General features: G+C 40.5%; 1 long non-coding RNA gene across 1 annotated transcript; it reads right to left on the bottom strand.

Moving 5' to 3' along the window:
- Positions 1 to 221: 221 nt before the first annotated feature.
- LOC126470585 (uncharacterized) lies at positions 222 to 879 on the bottom strand. Its single transcript, XR_007586253.1, has 3 exons — positions 746 to 879; positions 579 to 645; positions 222 to 493 (listed from the first exon to the last, which is right to left on the bottom strand). It is a non-coding gene; the product is annotated as an uncharacterized LOC126470585 (long non-coding RNA).
- Between the last annotated feature and the right edge of the window lie 17,666 nt (positions 880 to 18,545).

Below are 18,545 nucleotides of genomic sequence, written 5' to 3'. Positions count from 1 at the left end.
AAAAAATTCAAAGAAAATTAATTAATGATGAAACATTTTTCTTGCTAAGAAAATACTTCCAATAAGTTACAGTATATGGTTTAAAAGCAAGTGAGTAAATCACTAAACAATTAAAAAAATGTATCTTATATGATTTGTCCTCATGTCACCTCAGCATTACCAAAATAGAATTATCGGTGGTGGGTGTAAACCAACAGGAAAAGGAGAAGAGCTTCAATAAATTTAAACAGAAAAGTAATTGTTAATTTATTTAAACATAGATTTATAATGTAGTACCAATTACTAAGCTGTTTTAAAAAGTCCCAATTGATTGAAAGTAGAATGAAAAAGTCATATCCATCTTTGGTTTGCAGCTCCTTGTATTGGCCGTGTTTGCAGTTAACATTTTTGGGATTTGAGGTCCGCCTGTTACGCAAAACACCGTTTTTCTCAGTACCCAAACATGTTTCGGCACCACTGTGCCATCATCTGTGGGTTTTCGTTTTTATTTATTCTGCAATGTGAACATTTTTGTTACATGATTATAAAATTAAGTGCATTTTTAGTTCAAACAACAGATCGTTTCTTTTTGTAAATACCTTTACATTTGGTGAGCATGAATTTACTGGACCACTCTTGCGTTAATTATTACAGGTAGCTTGTCATCTGCAACCAAACCATGTTGATGAGAAAGTTTTTTGCTGAGAGTTAACCTATATTCTAGAGTGTAATTTAGTTTTTCGCGCCTATTTTCGTACTTACTTACGTTTTCGTGTGACAAGCACTTCCATTCTCCGCATCATGCTGAGATGTTGTGATGCATACGTAACTATAGCAAGTATTTTTCACAAATTACGTAGTAAAACGCTTTTCACTACACCAGAACACAGTGTGATTGTGTTTTGTTGTGTGTCCCAGCCCAGTCAGTGTTCATTTGTTTTCCAGAGAGTTTGGCGCCAAATTTGAATTTTATTTGCATTTTATCTTTGTGTGTGTTTCTTAGCTGTCCTTGTTGTCTTTTATATGGTATTCCTATTTGTGTGCAAATGGTGCGTCTTTGCAGATTTTAGTGTATTTATTTTTCGTACGTGTGTGTGTCTGTGTGTGTGTGTGTGTGTGTGTGTGTGTGTGTGTGTGTAGGCTTTATCTGTTTGTGCTGTTTTCATTTGTAAAGTTCCTTTTAATGTGTTAAATAGTGTGCCCTTGCAGAGTGTAGTGTATTCGTTTAAGACCTGTTTTCCTTCCACTATTGCCTTCTTTATATGGAAGTTTTCCTCAATGGTCAGTTTGCTGTATAGGCTGTGGCTGGGTTTTAGCATTCTAAGTCTGTTTCTATTGTGGTTGGGTGGTGGTTGTTGGCTATAAGGTGGTCAGCAAATGTGCTATGGGAGCTGTTGCTTTTTAAAGCTCTGAGATGTTCTGAATATCTTGTTTTGAAGCATCTGCATGTTTGTCCTATGTATACTGACTGGCAAGTGTTGCATGTGAGTTCATATATTCCTGACCTGTTAAATTTATCCAGGGGTGTTTCTTGTGTTCTGGTCTTTTTCTGTCTTGTGTTCTCCATCCGGTATCCTATTTGGAGTCCCTGTTTCTTTAATATGTTGCCTATTCTGTGAACAATCTTGTTATTGTAGGTGAGTATGTGCCATTTTGTTTTGTGTGTGTGTTGTTGCTCTTTTGTGGCTTGTGTGTGGTCATTGTTTGTGTTTTTTGTTGTTCTGTGCTGGGTAAGGATTTGTGTGTGTGTGTGTGGTGGGTTCATTTTTGTACTGTTTGCATGTTTTTGGTTTAACTTGCCTACCATATGGGTAGTGTAATCATTTTCTACTGCTATTTGTTTTTTTGTGTTTAGTTCTTGTGTTCATGCAGGCGATGGCGTGATGAATCATCCCTGTTTCTTCTTCTCTTCCTAGCAAATCTATTCATCAAGAATCAGCAACATTAATGGCCATGGGTCCCTTTGAAGTAAAATATTCCGGAGGTAAACTAGGTTCCCATTCGGATCTCCGGGCGGAACCTACTTCGAAGAGATTCAGGCCGAAATGAACTTTCAGGTTGGGAACATGGAACGTTAAAAGTTTGAACAGGCCAGGAAGATTCCAGACATTATTAGACGAATTAGATAGATATGATGTAGACATTACAGCTATTCAAGAAACTCGGTGGCAGGGGGCGGGTAGCATAAAGAGGGGTAACTATACATTTTTCTATAGAGGTGCGGAAGCTCACAGTTTTGGAACAGGTTTCGCAATACAGGGAAAAGTGCTTCACGCAATCAGAGATATAAGGTTCATTAGTGACCAACTATCAGTTATAGTGTTGTCCGGCAGGTGGAATAGACTAGTAGTAATTAATGTACACGCACCAACGGAGGACACTGAAGAGGTTGTTAAAGACAGCTTTTATGAAGAACTAGATCAACTGTGGGATGAGTTCTCCTCGTATGATACAAAATTAATCATAGGTGATTTTAATGCAAAGATAAGGAAGGAGGAAGCATTCCGGCCTACAATTGGGAAAGAAAGTTTGCATAACATTTTGAATGATAATGGCACAAGGGTGGTTAATTTTGCTGTTTCAAAAGACATGATTGTTGAGAACACATATTTCAAGAGGAAGGACATTCATAAAGCAACTTGGGTCTCTCCTGATGGACACACCTGAAACCAAATTGATCATGTTCTTGTAGATCGGAGATGGCACACTAGTATAGAAAATGTTAGGACTTTCAGGGGAGCAGACTGTGATTCTGATCATTTTCTTGTAGTTGCCAAAGTTCACCAACGGCTATCTACAGCAACATCAAGGTGTCACAATGCAGAACTTGTTAGGTTCGACACTGACAAGCTAAATGATGAAAACTTTAGAAGAAGGTACATGGTAGAAATTACAAAAAGGTTTGATGATCTCAGGACACACGAAGATCAAGACGAGGATGTAAATAAACAGTGGATCACTGTGAGGAATAATATCAAAGAGGCAGCGAAGGTCACAATAGGTAAAATTAAGAAGAACAGGAGGAAACCGTGGTTTGATGAGGAAAGCAAGAAATTGGTAGAGGAAAGGAGAAAAGCGCGATTAGATTGGGATAGAATGGGAGACAGAAAACGAGAGGAGTTCTTGAACTTGAGAAGGGAAGTTGGTCGTAGGCTACAGGCAAAGAAGAAGGATTATTTGAACAATCAAGTTACAAAAATGGAAACAAACAGTAAAACAAAAAACATTAGGGAACTTTACCTGGACATAAATGGGTATAGGAAGGGCTTCAAGGCCTTTGGTGGAAGTAGTTCACAAAGGTGCTAACTAAAGTATGGAACTCAGAGATGGTACCTGAAGAGTGGCAGGAGTCGATTCTGATCCCAATTTTTAAGAAAGGTGGCAAATTGGATTGTAGTAATTATACAGGGATATCGCTATTACCAGTATGTTCCAAAATTTTCTCGAATATTCTGCTAAGCAGCCTTACACCATATGCAGATGAAATTGTGTGGGATTACCAAGCCGGCTTTCGGAGGAACAGATCAACTATAGACCAAATATTCACCCTGCGTCAAATTTTGGAAAAGAAATGAGAATACAATAAACCAGTTCATAATCACTTCATAGATTTTACAAAAGCATATGATTCAGTATTTCAGTCAAAATTGTACCAAATTCTTTTGGAACTTGGAATACCAAAGAAGTATGTTAGACTTATAGAAGCGAGCTTGAAAAACACAAAAGGTAGAGTACACATGGGGAAATTGAAGTCAGAAGAATTTGTAATAAAGAACGGACTTAAGCAGGGAGATGCCCTGTCTCCGCTACTTTTTAATTTAGTCCTAGAATATATTGTACGAATGGCAGCAGATAATTCAGAGGGTGTGGAGTTAAATGGAAATATTAAGATATTAGGATATGCAGATGATCTAAACATCATTAGCGATAGGAAAGAATCTGTAACAGCAAATGCGAATGCGTTAAACAAGGCTAGTGAAGATGTAGGTCTAAGGATAAGTAAAGACAAAACTAAATACCTGGTTACTACTAGAATGCCAACAGCAGTAGATCAGGAAATGTTAAGAGTTGGAGACATGCAGTTTGAAAAAGTGAACACATTTAAGTATCTAGGCGTGGACATCACTGTGAGAAATGAGATTGAATCCGAACTGAAGAAGAGATTACGGGCGGGAAATGCGTGCTACTTCTCACTGAATAGATCACTTTCATCACGGATATTGTCTAGGAATTTAAAGATTAGAATATACAAAACTATTATTCTACCAGTTATGCTGTATGGGTGTGAGACTTGGTCTCTCACTGTGCAAAATGAAAAGCCATTTCGAGTATTTGAAAACAAAATTTTGAGGAAAATTTTTGGAGCAAAAAGGGATGGCATTAGCGGAGAGTGGCGAAAACTGCATAACGAAGAGGTTCACGAACTCTATTCAAGCCCTGACATAATCAGTATTATTAAATCACGTAGGCTGCGATGGGCGGGTCACGTAGCTCGAATGGATGAGGGCAGGGCAGCGCGCAGAGTACTGGTAGGGCAGCTAGAAGGAAAACGTGCTGTGGGGAGACTGAGGCGTAGATGGGAGGAAAATGTGAAGGCTGATTTGAAGAGCCTAGGTATTGAAGGTGAATGGAAGGAAATAGCCCAAGACAGGGACAGATGGCGAAAATACGTTGCTGCAGTAATGGACTCTCGAGTCCGGTATGACCAGTGAGTAAGTAAGCAAGTAAGTAAGTGAGACAAGATGGTCAATGCCTTCATGGAAAAGTGTTTGCAGTTGTCTGCAGAAGTGTGATTGTACCAAGGAGTTCACCTCTTCAAGCTAAACAAAGTGGTAGCCACAAATGTCTTTCTTCAGGGCTCCAAAATTATGAAAATTGCATGAGGAAAGGACAGGACTGTAAGGAGGACATGTAACTTCTAAGCAAAACTTCTGAAGCATAGTCAGAACAACCTCAATAACAAGTGAGTAGGCCCACATGTTGCCAAGGTTGTTTTGACTTCACTGCAGAAGTTTTGCTGGGAAGCCATTACACATCCTCAGTTCAGCCCCAGTCTCTTCCCATGTGATCCCCATATTTTTGGAGCCCAGAAGAAAGGCATTTATGGCCATTGATTTGCTTCTGTTGAAGAGGTGCACACCTGGTTACAATCATGGTTCCACACACAACTGCAAAAATTTTTCCATGAAGGCATTTATCATGTTGTACTACAGTGGAATAAATGTATTAACAGTTATGTTGATTATTTTTGAAATAATAAACAGTTCACGTACTTTTTCCATCTCTCTCATTTTCATTTAACTGCCCTTTACATGAAAAATGCAAATAGGTTTAGCCAACCTTCAGTGAAACAGACGATTATTTGTACCTTAATATTCAGACACATGTTCAGAATTATATCAGTGTATGCAGAGTATTAAAAACATAACACAGAATTGACTTTGACACAGTGCAGGTATCCAGGTTAATGTAACCATTTGCTGGTGTTCACAGTAAACAAATGAAAACACAAGGAAAATGTATACTGGTTATTCAGTCCAATTTATCTTGACCACCTCAAGTGAGCTGCATTTTTATCTTCTATTAGCTGGTGTACACTCAGGCAAGCTTACAACTGGAAATGGTTGACTGAATGATCAGTGTGTGTTTCCTTTGCGTTTCCATTTGTTTTCTGTAAAAACTGTGTGCTAGTACAGAAAAGTAATAGTTTTAGATTATTTTTAATACTGTCATGTTTAAGGAGTGGTACACTCTGATACATTTTTAAGTAGGTCTTGAGTAGAGAAATTGGAGTACTGAATACAAAATGTACACAAGTACTCCTGTTTATATCTTTGTAACATACAAAGTTAGAAGACAGTTCATCACACTGGTTAATGTCTCACTGGTAACTAAACAACATTCGCTTGGTATGATTATTTTTTCTTTTGAACAAAAAGTTGTGTGGGCTTGTCAAAACAAATAGAACACCCTGTATATTTGTTGCAATCACATCTTCGCCTGTAAGGTTTTTCAAGGAAAAGAGGTATATTTATACAAACATCTTCTTCATACTGGGCACTGCAGCCATAAATTCATTAAATGACAGAGAAATCAAACAATCAGAAGACCAGTTTGGTATATCAACAATATTATGAAAAGGATAGATTGCTACTCACCATAAGGATGACACATCACGTTGCAGATAGGCACGAAGAAAAGATATTTACAGATTGAGCTTTTTGCCAAGCCTTCTTTGGAAATAAAGGAAAATACACACACAATCATACAAGCAGGCCAATCTGGCCAGAGACAGCAGTCATTGTTGTTGTAACTGCTGTCTGCTTCACATCTGCTGTACAGCAAACTACGTAAATTTAAGTATTAACTGTGTTTTTCTTAGTTGTCACTTCTTTTTCTGTGTGTTTTTTTCTTTTAGGAAGCTTTAATTTTCGAGTACTAATAATAGTGTTCCATAGATTTCATGTTTGTTTTGAATACACTCCAGAGACAGGTACTGCTTATTTTCATTGTTTCCAACAAGAAGTGTCTAGTAACCAAAATTCAGTCTGCTAGCAGCTGCCTTTAGTGAATTAGCCATCTAGTTAAAAGTTGATTGTCTCTATACAGTGAATTGTTGATTTCTTAGGATGGATAGGATGTGTGACTGCTGTGTATGGATGCAGGAGGAGCTGGCCACTGTTCACGAACAGCTGAATGTGTTGATGGCTGTGATCAGCCATCTTCAGGGTGCTGCCTTGGAGTATTTGAAACAGTTAATGCAGAACAGGGAATCAGCAATCATAAAGTAGTTACTGCAGTGATGATTTCAGCCATAAATAGAAATATTAAAAAAGGTAGGAAGATTTTTCTGTTTAGCAGGTTTCAGAGTACTTGATGGCTCAACACAAAAGTTTAGTCTCAAGTACAGATAGTGTTGAGGATCAGCAGACAAAGTTCAAAACCATTGTACAATATGCATTAGATAAGTATGTGCCAAGCAAGATCATAAGAGATGGAAAAGAGTCACCGTGGTACAACAACCGAGTTAGGAAACTGCTGCAGAAGGAAAGGGAACTTCACAGAAAACATAAACATAGCCAAAGACTTGCAGACAAACAAAAATTACACGAAGGGAAATGTAGTGTGAGGAGGGCTATGCGAGAAGCATTCAGTGAATTCGAAAGTAAAGTTCTATGTACTGACTTGGCAGAAAATTTTAAGAAATTTTGGTCTGATGTCAAAGTGGTAGGTGTATCAAAACAAAATGTCCAGATGCTCTGTGACCAAAATGGTACTGAAACAGAGGATGACAGACTAAAGGCCAAAATACTAAATGTCTTTTTCCAAAGCTGTTTCACAGAGGAAGACTGCACTGTAGTTCCTTCTCTTGATTGTCGCACAGATGACAAAATGGTAGATATCAAAATAGATGATAGTTGAGAGTTGCTTTCCGTTAGAACATTCTAAATGGGGCACTAGCAATAATGGGAAGCCTGGGTGGCTGACTAGTGGGATAAGGATAATGTAGAACAAAGTGGGAATTATATCAGAATGTTAGAAGTAGTCACACTCAAGCTACAGTAGCCCATTGCAAACAGTATTGTAAGGTGCTTAAAAATGCTATCAGGAAGGAAAGAGTATGTGGTATGAAAATAGAATAGCTAATTCACAGGATAAAATTAAAACCATATGATCAGTTGTGAAGGAAGTGTCAGGTCAGCAGCACAAGGTCGACGATATAAAGTGAATTTGCAGTAAAAACATTTCTGTTACTGATAAGTCAGATATACAGGGTTATTACAAATGATTGAAGCGATTTCACAGCTCTACAATAACTTTATTATTTGACATATTTTCACAATGCTTTGCACACACATACAAAAACTCAAAAAGTTTTTTTAGGCATTCACAAATGTTCGATATGCGCCCCTTTAGTGATTCAGCAGACATCAAGCCGATAATCAAGTTCCTCCCACACTCAGCGCAGCATGTCCCCATCAATGAGTTCAAAAGCATCATTGATGCAAGCTCGCAGTTCTGGCACGTTTCTTGGTAGAGGAGGTTTAAACACTGAATCTTTCACATAACCCCACAGAAAGAAATTGCATGGGGTTAAGTTGGGAGAGCATGGAGGCCATGACATGAATTGCTGATCATGATCTCCACCACGACCGATCCATCGGTTTTCCAATCTCCTGTTTAAGAAATGCCGAACATCATGATGGAAGTGCGATGGAGCACCATCCTGTTGAAAGATGAAGTCGGCGCTGTCGGTCTCCAGTTGTGGCATGAGTCAATTTTCCAGCATGTCCAGATACACGTGTCCTGTAACGTTTTTTTTGCAGAAGAAAAAGGGGCCATAAACTTTAAACCGTGAGATTGCACAAAACACGTTAACTTTTGGTGAATTGTGAATTTGCTGCACGAATGCGTGAGGATTCTCTACCGCCCAGATTCGCACATTGTGTTTGTTCACTTCACCATTAAGAAAAAATGTTGCTTCATCACTGAAAACAAGTTTCGCACTGAATGCGTCCTCTTCCATGAGCTGTTGCAACCGCGCCGAAAATTCAAAGCGTTTGACTTTGTCATCAGGTGTCAGGGGTTGTAGCAATTGTAAACGGTAAGGCTTCTGCTTTAGCTTTTTCCGTAAGATTTTCCAAACCGTCGGCTGTGGTACGTTTAGCTCCCTAATTGCTTTATTCGTCGACTTCCGCGGGCTCGCGTGAAACTTGCCCGCACACGTTCAACTGTTTCTTCGCTCACTGCAGGCCGACCCGTTGATTTCCCCTTACAGAGGCATCCAGAAGCTTTAAACAGTGCATACCATCGCCAAATGGAGTTAGCAGTTGGTGGATCTTTGTTGAACTTTGTCCTGAAGTGTCGTTGCACTGTTATGACTGACTGATGTGAGTGCATTTCAAGCACGACATACACTTTCTCAGCTCCTGTCGCCATTTTGTCTCACTGCGCTCTCGAGCGCTCTGGCAGCAGAAACCTGAAGTGCGGCTTCAGCCGAACAAAACTTTATGAGTTTTTCTACATATCTGTAGTGTGTCGTGACCATATGTCAATAAATGGAGCTACAGTGAACTTATGAAATCGCTTCAATCATGTGTAATAGCCCTGTATGTACATCATTTAACAATCATTTTCTGAGCATTGCTGGTGAATTAAATAAAAATTTAGTTTCTACAGGAAATCATATAACTTTCTTGGCAAATGCCTTTCCGAGATTGATGTCTGAAATACTCCTCTGTGATACAGATGAGAGGGAAATTGAGTCAATAATTAAATGACTGAAGATTAAGGACTCTCATGGTTATGATGGAGTGTCTAGCATCTAGCAGAATATTAAAGTACTGTGCTGCACATGTTAGCCCTGTATTTAGCCATATTTGTAATTTTTCCTTTAGGAATGGTCAGTTTCCTGAATGATTAAAGTACTCAGTAATATAGCCACTTTATAAAAAGTGAGAAAGGGATAATGCAGGTAATTTTAGACCTATTTCTATGCCATCAGTGTTTGCAAAAGTTATTGAAAATGCTATGTATGTGAGGATAATTGCTCAGTTTATATCACACGATTTGCTATCAAATGTACAGTTCGGCTTTAGAAGTCGTTTAACAACTGAAAATGATATATTCTCTTATCTCTGTGAGGTACTGGATGGGTTAAACAAAAGGTTTCAAATGCTTGGAATATTTTTTGATTTAACTATGGCATTTGATTGTGTTGATCACAAAATACTGCGCTAGAAGTTGGACCATTACGGAATACGGGGTAGCTCACAATTGGTTCACCTCTTACTTTAGCAACAGGTAGCAAAAGGTCATTATTCACAATGTTGAAAATGGCTGTGATGTGGGGTCTGAGTGGAGTACTGTCAAGTGGGGGGCGCCCCAGGGATCAGTATTGGGGCCACTCCTGTTCCTTATGTGTATATATATACACTCCTGGAAATTGAAATAAGAACACCGTGAATTCATTGTCCCAGGAAGGGGAAACTTTATTGACACATTCCTGGGGTCAGATACATCACATGATCACACTGACAGAACCACAGGCACATAGACACAGGCAACAGAGCATGCACAATGTCGGCACTAGTACAGTGTATATCCACCTTTCGCAGCAATGCAGGCTGCTATTCTCCCATGGAGACGATCGTAGAGATGCTGGATGTAGTCCTGTGGAACGGCCTGCCATGGCATTTCCACCTGGCACCTCAGTTGGACCAGCGTTCGTGCTGGACGTGCAGACCGCGTGAGACGACGCTTCATCCAGTCCCAAACATGCTCAATGGGGGACAGATCCGGAGATCTTGCTGGCCAGGGTAGTTGACTTACACCTTCTAGAGCACGTTGGGTGGCACGGGATACATGCGGACGTGCATTGTCCTGTTGGAACAGCAAGTTCCCTTGCCGGTCTAGGAATGGTAGAACGATGGGTTCGATGATGGTTTGGATGTACCGTGCACTATTCAGTGACCCCTCGACGATCACCAGTGGTGTACGGCCAGTGTAGGAGATCGCTCTCCACACCATGATGCCGGGTGTTGGTCCTGTGTGCCTCGGTCGTATGCAGTCCTGATTGTGGCGCTCACCTGCACGGCGCCAAACACGCAAACGACCATCATTGGCACCAAGGCAGAAGCGACTCTCATCGCTGAAGACGACACGTCTCCATTCGTCCCTCCATTCACGCTTGTCGCGACACCACTGGAGGCGGGCTGCACGATGTTGGGGTGTGAGCGGAAGACGGCCTGACGGTGTGTGGGACCGTAGCCCAGCTTCATGGAGACAGTTGCGAATGGTCCTTGCCGATACCCCAGGAGCAACAGTGTCCCTAATTTGCTGGGAAGTGGCGGTGCGGTCCCCTATGGCACTGCGTAGGATCCTACGGTCTTGGCGTTCATCCGTGCGTCGCTGCGGTCCGGTCCCAGGTCGACGGGCACGTGCACCTTCCGCCGACCACTGGCGACAACATCGATGTACTGTGGAGACCTCACGCCCCACGTGTTGAGCAATTCGGCGGTACGTTTACCCGGCCTCCCGCATGCCCACTATACGCCCTCGCTCAAAGTCCGTCAACTGCACATACGGTTCACGTCCACGCTGTCGCGGAATGCTACCAGTGTTAAAGACTGCGATGGAGCTCCGTATGCCACGGCAAACTGGCTGACACTGACGGCGGCGGTGCACAAATGCTGCGCAGCTAGCGCCATTCGACAGCCAACACCGTGGTTCCTAGTGTGTCCGCTGTGCCGTGCATGTGATCATTGCTTGTACTGCCCTCTCGCAGTGTCCGGAGCAAGTATGGTGGGTCTGACACACCGGTGTCAATGTGTTCTTTTTGCCATTTCCATATATATATATATATATATATATATATATATATATATATATATATATATATATATATATATATATGCCCTCTAGTATTATGGTAACAATAAAATATTTCTGTTTGCTGATGACACTAGCTTGGTAGTAAAGGATGTTGTGTGCAGCACTGGCTCTGTTTCAAATAGTGCAGTACACGACCTCAATTCATGGCTTGTAGAAAATAAACTAACGCTAAATCACAGTAAGACTCAGTTTTTACAGTTTATAACACACAATTCAACCAAACCGGACTTTTAATTTCACAGAATGGGCGTATGATTAGTGAAACTGAACAGTTCAAATTTCTAGGTGTTCAGATAGATAACAAGCTGTTGTGGAAAGCCCACATTCGGGATATTGTTCAAAGACTTAATACTGGCATTTTTACTATTTGAATGGTATCAGAAGTGAGTGATCGTTTGACACAAAAATTAGTCTACTATGCTTATTTTCATTCACTATTGCCATACAATATTATATTTTGGGGTAACTCTTCTCATTCTAAAAGGATATTTTTTTCTCAGAAATGGGCGGTTTGGGCAATAAGTGGTGTTAGTTCAGGAACCTCTTGTTGACCTCTATTCACGAATCTGGGTATTTTGACATTGGCCTCTCCATAAGTATATTCCTTATTGTTGTATCTTGTTACCAATATTAGTTTATTCCCAAGAATAAGCAGCTTTCACTTGGTTAATACGCGGCAGAAATCAAATCTGCATTTGGATCGGACTTCCTTAACTCTTGTGCAAAAAGATGTGCAGTATACTGCTGCATCCATTTTCAAAAAGCTGCCACTCGAAGTCAAACATCTTACAAGGTAACCTCCCCATCGCCCCCCCCCCCCCCCGCAGATTTAGTTATAACTTGGTCCAGTGGATAGGCCCTGAAAAACTGAACACAGATCAATCGTGAAAACAGGAAGAAGTTGTGTGGAACTATGAAAAAAATAAGCAAAATATACAAACTGAGTAGTCCATGGCAAGATAGGCAACATCAAGGATAGTGGGAGCTCAGGAGCATAAGAGATTGTCAGATACTAATTGTCTGAAAATAAAAGATTAAGCTATTCACTCGAGGGAAGACCTGAACCAAGCACCTCTCGCTCCGCAGCTGCTCACGCTAACCACGGGACCACGGCGCTCCTGAGCTCCCACTATCCTTGGTGTTGCCTATCTTGCCATGGACTACTCAGTTTGTATATTTTGCTTATTTCTTCATAGTTCCACACAACTTCTTCCTGTTTTCTCGATTGATCTGTGTTCAGTTTTTCAAGGCCTATCCACTGTACCAACTTATAACTAAATCTGAGGGGGGTGCGATGGGGAGGTTCCCTTGTTAGAAGTAATCCACCCACTTTCAAATCAAATGTGAAGAGATTCCTCATGGGTCACTTCTTCTATTCTGTCAAGGAGTTCCTTGAAAAATTAAGCTAATTTTTATTGTATCGCTGATATGTTTACTTAAACTTATGGACTGACTTTTTCAAGGCTCATGAACATTTATTTTTATCTGTTGTTATGTTTATGTAGTAATTTCATGTACTGACAAGTTCCATGGCCTTGGAGATTTGCTCCTAAATTTGGTCCTATGGAACTTGATGAGTAAATAAATCAATAAATAAATAATGACAGAGGGATAGAAAAACAATTAAAATCACTCAAGAGAGGAAAGGCCGCTGGGCCTGATGGGATACCTGTTTGATTTTACACAGAGCATGTGAAGGAACTTGCCTCCCTTCTTGCAGCGGTGTACCGCAGGTCTCTATAAGAGCATAGTGTTCCAAAAATTGGAAAAGGGAACAGGTCCTCCCCGTTTTCAAGAAGGGACGTCGAACAGATGTGCAGAACTATAGACCTATATCTCTAACGTTGATCAGTTGTAGAACTTTGGAACACATATTATGTTTGAGTATAATGACTTTTCTGGAGACTAGAAATCCACTCTGTAGGAATCAGCATGGGTTTCGAAAGAGACGGTCATGTGAAACCCAGCTCGCGCTATTCAGCCACGAGACTCAGAGGGCCATAGACACGGGTTCCCAGGTAGATGCCGTGTTTCTTGACTTCTGCAACGCATTTGATACAGTTCCCCACAGTCGTTTAATGAACAAAGTAAGAGCATACAGACTATCAGACCAATTGTGTGATTGGATTGAAGAGTTCCTTGATAACAGAATGCAGCATGTCATTCTCAATGGAGAGAAGTCTTCCAAAGTATGAGTGATTTCAGGTGTGCTGCAGTGGTGTGTCATAGGACTGTTGCTAATCACAATATACATGAATGACCTTGTGGATAACATCGGAAGTTCACTGAGGCTTTTTGCAAATGATGCTGTAGTATATCGAGAGGTTGTAACAATGGAAAATTGTACTGAAATGCTGCAGTATCTGCAACAAATTGACACATGGTGCAGGGAATGGCAATTGAATGTCAATGCAGACAAATGTAATGTGCTGCGAATACATAGAAAGAAAGATCCTTTATCATTTAGCTACAATATAGCAGGTCAGCAACTGGAATCAGTTAATTCCATACATTATCTGGGAGTAGGCATTAGGAATGATTTAAAATGGAATGACAATATAAAATTAATCATCGGTAAAGCAGATGCCAGACTGAGATTCATTGGAAGAATGCTAAGGAAATGCAATCCGAAAACAAAGGAAGTAGGTTACATTACACTTGTTCGCCCACTGCTTGAATACTGCTCACCAGTGTGGGATCCATACCAAATAGGGTTGATAGAAGAGATTGAGAAGTTCTAACAGAGAGCAGCGCACTTCATTACAGTATCATTTAGTAATTGCTAAAGCATTACAGAGATGATAGATAAACCCAGTGGAATACTCTGCAAGAGAGATGCTCAGTTGCTCAGTACGGGCTTTTGTTGAAGTTTCGAGAACACACCTTCACCGAGGAGTCACGCAGTATTTTGCTCCCTCCTACGTATGTCTCATGAAGAGACCATGAGGATACAATCAGAGAGATTAGAGCCCACACAGAGACATACCGACAATCTTTCTTTCCATGAACAACACAAGACTGGAGCAGAAGAAAGAACCGATAGAGGTACTCAAAGTACCCTCCCCCACGCACCATCAGGTGGCTTGCAGAGTATGGATGTAGATGTAGATGTAGATTGGTGCATGAGGGGTGCCTTCTTGTGTGAATGTGTGTGTTTTTTCTTTTATTTCCAAAGAAGGCTTTGGTTGAAAGCTCAGTGTGTAACAGTCTTTTCATTGCACCTGTCTGCAACTCATCTTGCCCTCTTTATGGTGAGCAAGAATCTATCCTTTTCATAACATAGTTAAATAAAGGTGATTTATTTTCACCAATACTCTAAATTTCATTAGGATCTCATTTGGTTATGTCATATATAAACATCTAGTTTCAGCTTCTGCAGCTGTTTTCAAGTGTAAACACGTTGCAAATACAATGTAAACACAAAAAATTGAATAGAATGGCAGTTGCAATCAACTGTTACAGGAAATTAGAAATATAACAACATACATAAATGTGGATAAAATGTGACAATGACGGTTAACATATTTACAATGTGCAACCATTCATGATGATTTAAAACTGACAGTGGGCTTTGAGTAGCTATGCATATTGTCAATGTATTTTGAGCAGCTGTGAATATTTCACACGGCCAACAACATGTTTGAATAAAATTTGCAACATTGGAGGATAAATGGTGCCTCCATTGAAGATTTATTGAAGTTAAGGGTTGGGGTTGTTTTGGGGGAAGAGACCAAATAGTGAGGTCATCGGTCTCATCGGATTAGGGAAGGATGGGGAAGGAAGTCGGCCGTGCCCTTTCAAAGGAACCATCCCAGCATTTTCCTGGGGCAATTGAGGGAAATCATGGAAAATCTAAATGAGGATGGCCAGATGTGGGATTGAACCATCGTCCTCCTGAATGAGAGTCCAGTGTGCTAACGACTGTGCCACCTCGCTTGGTATTCAAGTTAAGGTTTCAGAAAAATATGGCTGTGTGACAGGAGAGGAATTTGGTAAGGTCACTATTGGGGCAAATTTTCCACCTATACATTTGAAGTTTCTCATTATAATGACTTTTTTCTTTATCATTTGCTTCAAATGTGTGGGGACTACAATTCCTGCATGTAAGAAGGCTTCATGGATATTTACACCTTTAAAATTCTTCATTGCCCTCTCATCTGCAACCTCTCATCTAACGTACATCTTTGAAATGCCAGACTACACTATTATTACCACTCACTCACCTCACTGCTTTTTTTAAATGTACAGTCACAAGAAACAAATCTACAGTTACCTCTCCACATGAAAAAAAGCCTGTTGAGATGTAAAATAATTACAAACTTAGCCAAATTGCCATTTATACAAAGAATATCCTCAGGTATGCTCCAGCTCTAGAACTGATAAATGCATGAAATTGAAGCAATGTATTGTGGTGCTTTAATGTCAGAGCAGGGCAGAAAAATCATTATGTGAGACAAGATACAACAAAAGACCGGAAAATATTTAAACTGCAGACTTGCTGCACACTTTGATTTATTGCACTGGACAGCACACATATAGCCTATTGTGAATTGTGAATTGCAATTTATTAGTCTCATAACATACACTTACAAATCATGTGATTATGGTACCTTACTAATGTATGTTTTAAATAAAAGTAATGACAAAAGATTAATAATGTTTTTTAAATTATATCAGGAGAAATATCACTTGTTTATCTATTCTTCTGAATTGCCTGTTTAAAAATTTTGGATGAAATGTGTTCTGTTAAAAACAAAGGAAGTACAGAAGGTGGACAAAAATATGGAAGCATCACATACACAACACATTGCAATGCCTAATACAGTGTAGGCAGATTTCTGGAATTCAAAACAGCTTCCAGTCATCTGAGAATGGTTAAATACAGCTCCTATATAGTTTTCAAGTGAATCTTATACCATTCTTCCTGCAAAATTGTGGCAAGTTCAAGTAATGATAATAGATGTAGATAGTGATCACGCACCCTTCCCTGCAAAGTAGACCACAAAGACTCAATACTATTGAGATCTGGTGACCATGGTGGTTAGTGGGAAGTCAACAGTTCATCTTTGTGCACAGGAAGCCAGTCCTGGGTGATTTGAGCTGTGTGAAGAGGGACTCTGTCATCTTCAAAGAAAGAATCACCATTGGGGAGCAAACATTGTACCATGGGATGGACCTGATCAGCTACAATGATTACATAATCCTTAGCAGTAATGTGATCTTGCAGAGTAACCATGGTGCCCATAGGATACTATAACATGGCTGCTAGAATCAACACTGAACCCTGCCATGTTTCTGTCTTGGGATTGAGCAGCATATCATTTACTAATTCAGTGCTGGAAAGGAATAGGTAGTGAGATGCCATACTGTACAGAACCATCTTTTTGCCCCATATCAGCACTTCTACACATTACGTGTTATGTAGCACAGATGTTAGCATCATTATCATTTGATGCTCAAAGGATGGGAGAAGTTTGCCTGGGCTGAAGTGCCACATGGTGACATCGGGTGATGAGTTTACAACCTGACAAGGTGACACATCTGGGCGCTGTTCAAGTAAGAGACACCAGTATGCCCATGTGAATGATGTTCACAGGGAATCAGATGGGGCCAATCATACACTAAAGTGCCAAGGAAACTGGTATAGGCATGCATATTCAAGTACAAAGATATGTAAGCAGTCAGGATGTGGCACTGTGGTCAGCAATGCCTATATAAGACAACAAGCGTCTGGTGCAGTTGTTAGATCGGATACTGCTGCTACAATGGCAGGTTATCAAGATTTAAGTGAGTCTGAATGTGGTGTTATAGTTGGTGCATGAGCGATGGGACACAGCATCTCCCCAGTAGTGATGAAGTTTGTATTTTCCTGTACAGCCATTTCATGAATGTACTGTGAATATCAGGAATCTGCTAAAACATCAAATCTCTGACATCGCTGTGGCTGGAAAAAGATGGTGCAAGAACAAGACCAACAAGGATAGAAGAGAATTGTTAAAAGTGACAGAAAGCAACCCTTCCACAAATTGCTGCAGATTTCAATGGTGAGCCATCAGCAAGTGTCAGGGCATGAACCATTCAATGAAACATCATTGATATGGGCTTTTGGAGCTGAAAACCCACTCATGTACCCCTGATGACTGCATGACACAAAGCATTACGCCTTGCCTGCACACATCAACACTGACATTGTAGTGTTGATGACTGGAAACATGTTGCCAGGTCAGACAAGTTTTGTTTCAAATTGTATTGAGTGGATGGATGTGTACGGGTATGGGAACAACCTCATGAATCCATGGATGCTGCATGTCAGCAGGGGATTGTTCAAGCTGGTGGAAGCTCTGCAATGGTGTGGGGCATGTGCAGTTGGAGTGATATGGGAACCCTGATACATCTAGAATGACTCTGACAGACGACATATACACATCGTGTCAGATCACCTGCATCCATTCATGTCCATTGTGTATTCTGACAGACTTGGGCAATTCCAGCAGGGCACTGACACTCCACACTTACAGAATTGCTACAGACTGGATCCAGGAACACTCCTCCTAGTTTAAACACTTCCACTGACCACCAAACTCCCCAGACATGAACATTATTGAGCATATCTGCGCTGCCTTGTAATGTGATGTTCAGAATAGATCACCATTTATGGAGAGCCTTGCAGGATTCATGATGTCAATTCCCTCCAGCACTACTTCAGACATTGGTTGAGTCCATGTCACATCATGCTGTGCCACTTCTGCATGCTGACAGGGGCTCTACACGATATTAGGCTGATGTACCAGTTTCTTTGGCTCTTCGGTGTATATCTACCATTGTCTCCCATCTGTGAACAACACAGAAACCTCCATATTTGACCATGTTCATCCATTTTATGGGCTACAGCATCTTATAGGTGCTCTGTAGTTCCAGCTAGATAATATACCATTGTATTACTCCATAATTAGGCCAGAATTGTTCGAAGAGCTCTCCAAGTCTTTGAGGGAGCTGGGGTTATGCTACAAATCACTTGACATCAGCCCTAATGAGCACATCTGAGATATCATCAACCAAAATGTGCTCTCCTTAGACTAAGCTCTGACAAGTTTCTATGTCTTCTGGGTGGAAATTGAGTAATCATATAATAGAATGGATTCCCAATGCTTTCAAGTGGTCATGAGGTCCAT

The sequence above is a fragment of the Schistocerca serialis genome, chromosome 3, assembly GCF_023864345.2.
Source record: "Schistocerca serialis cubense isolate TAMUIC-IGC-003099 chromosome 3, iqSchSeri2.2, whole genome shotgun sequence".
Lineage (NCBI taxonomy): Eukaryota > Metazoa > Arthropoda > Insecta > Orthoptera > Acrididae > Schistocerca > Schistocerca serialis.
Note: the sequence above shows the minus strand (reverse complement) of the source record. Positions and strands in the feature narration are given on the sequence as shown.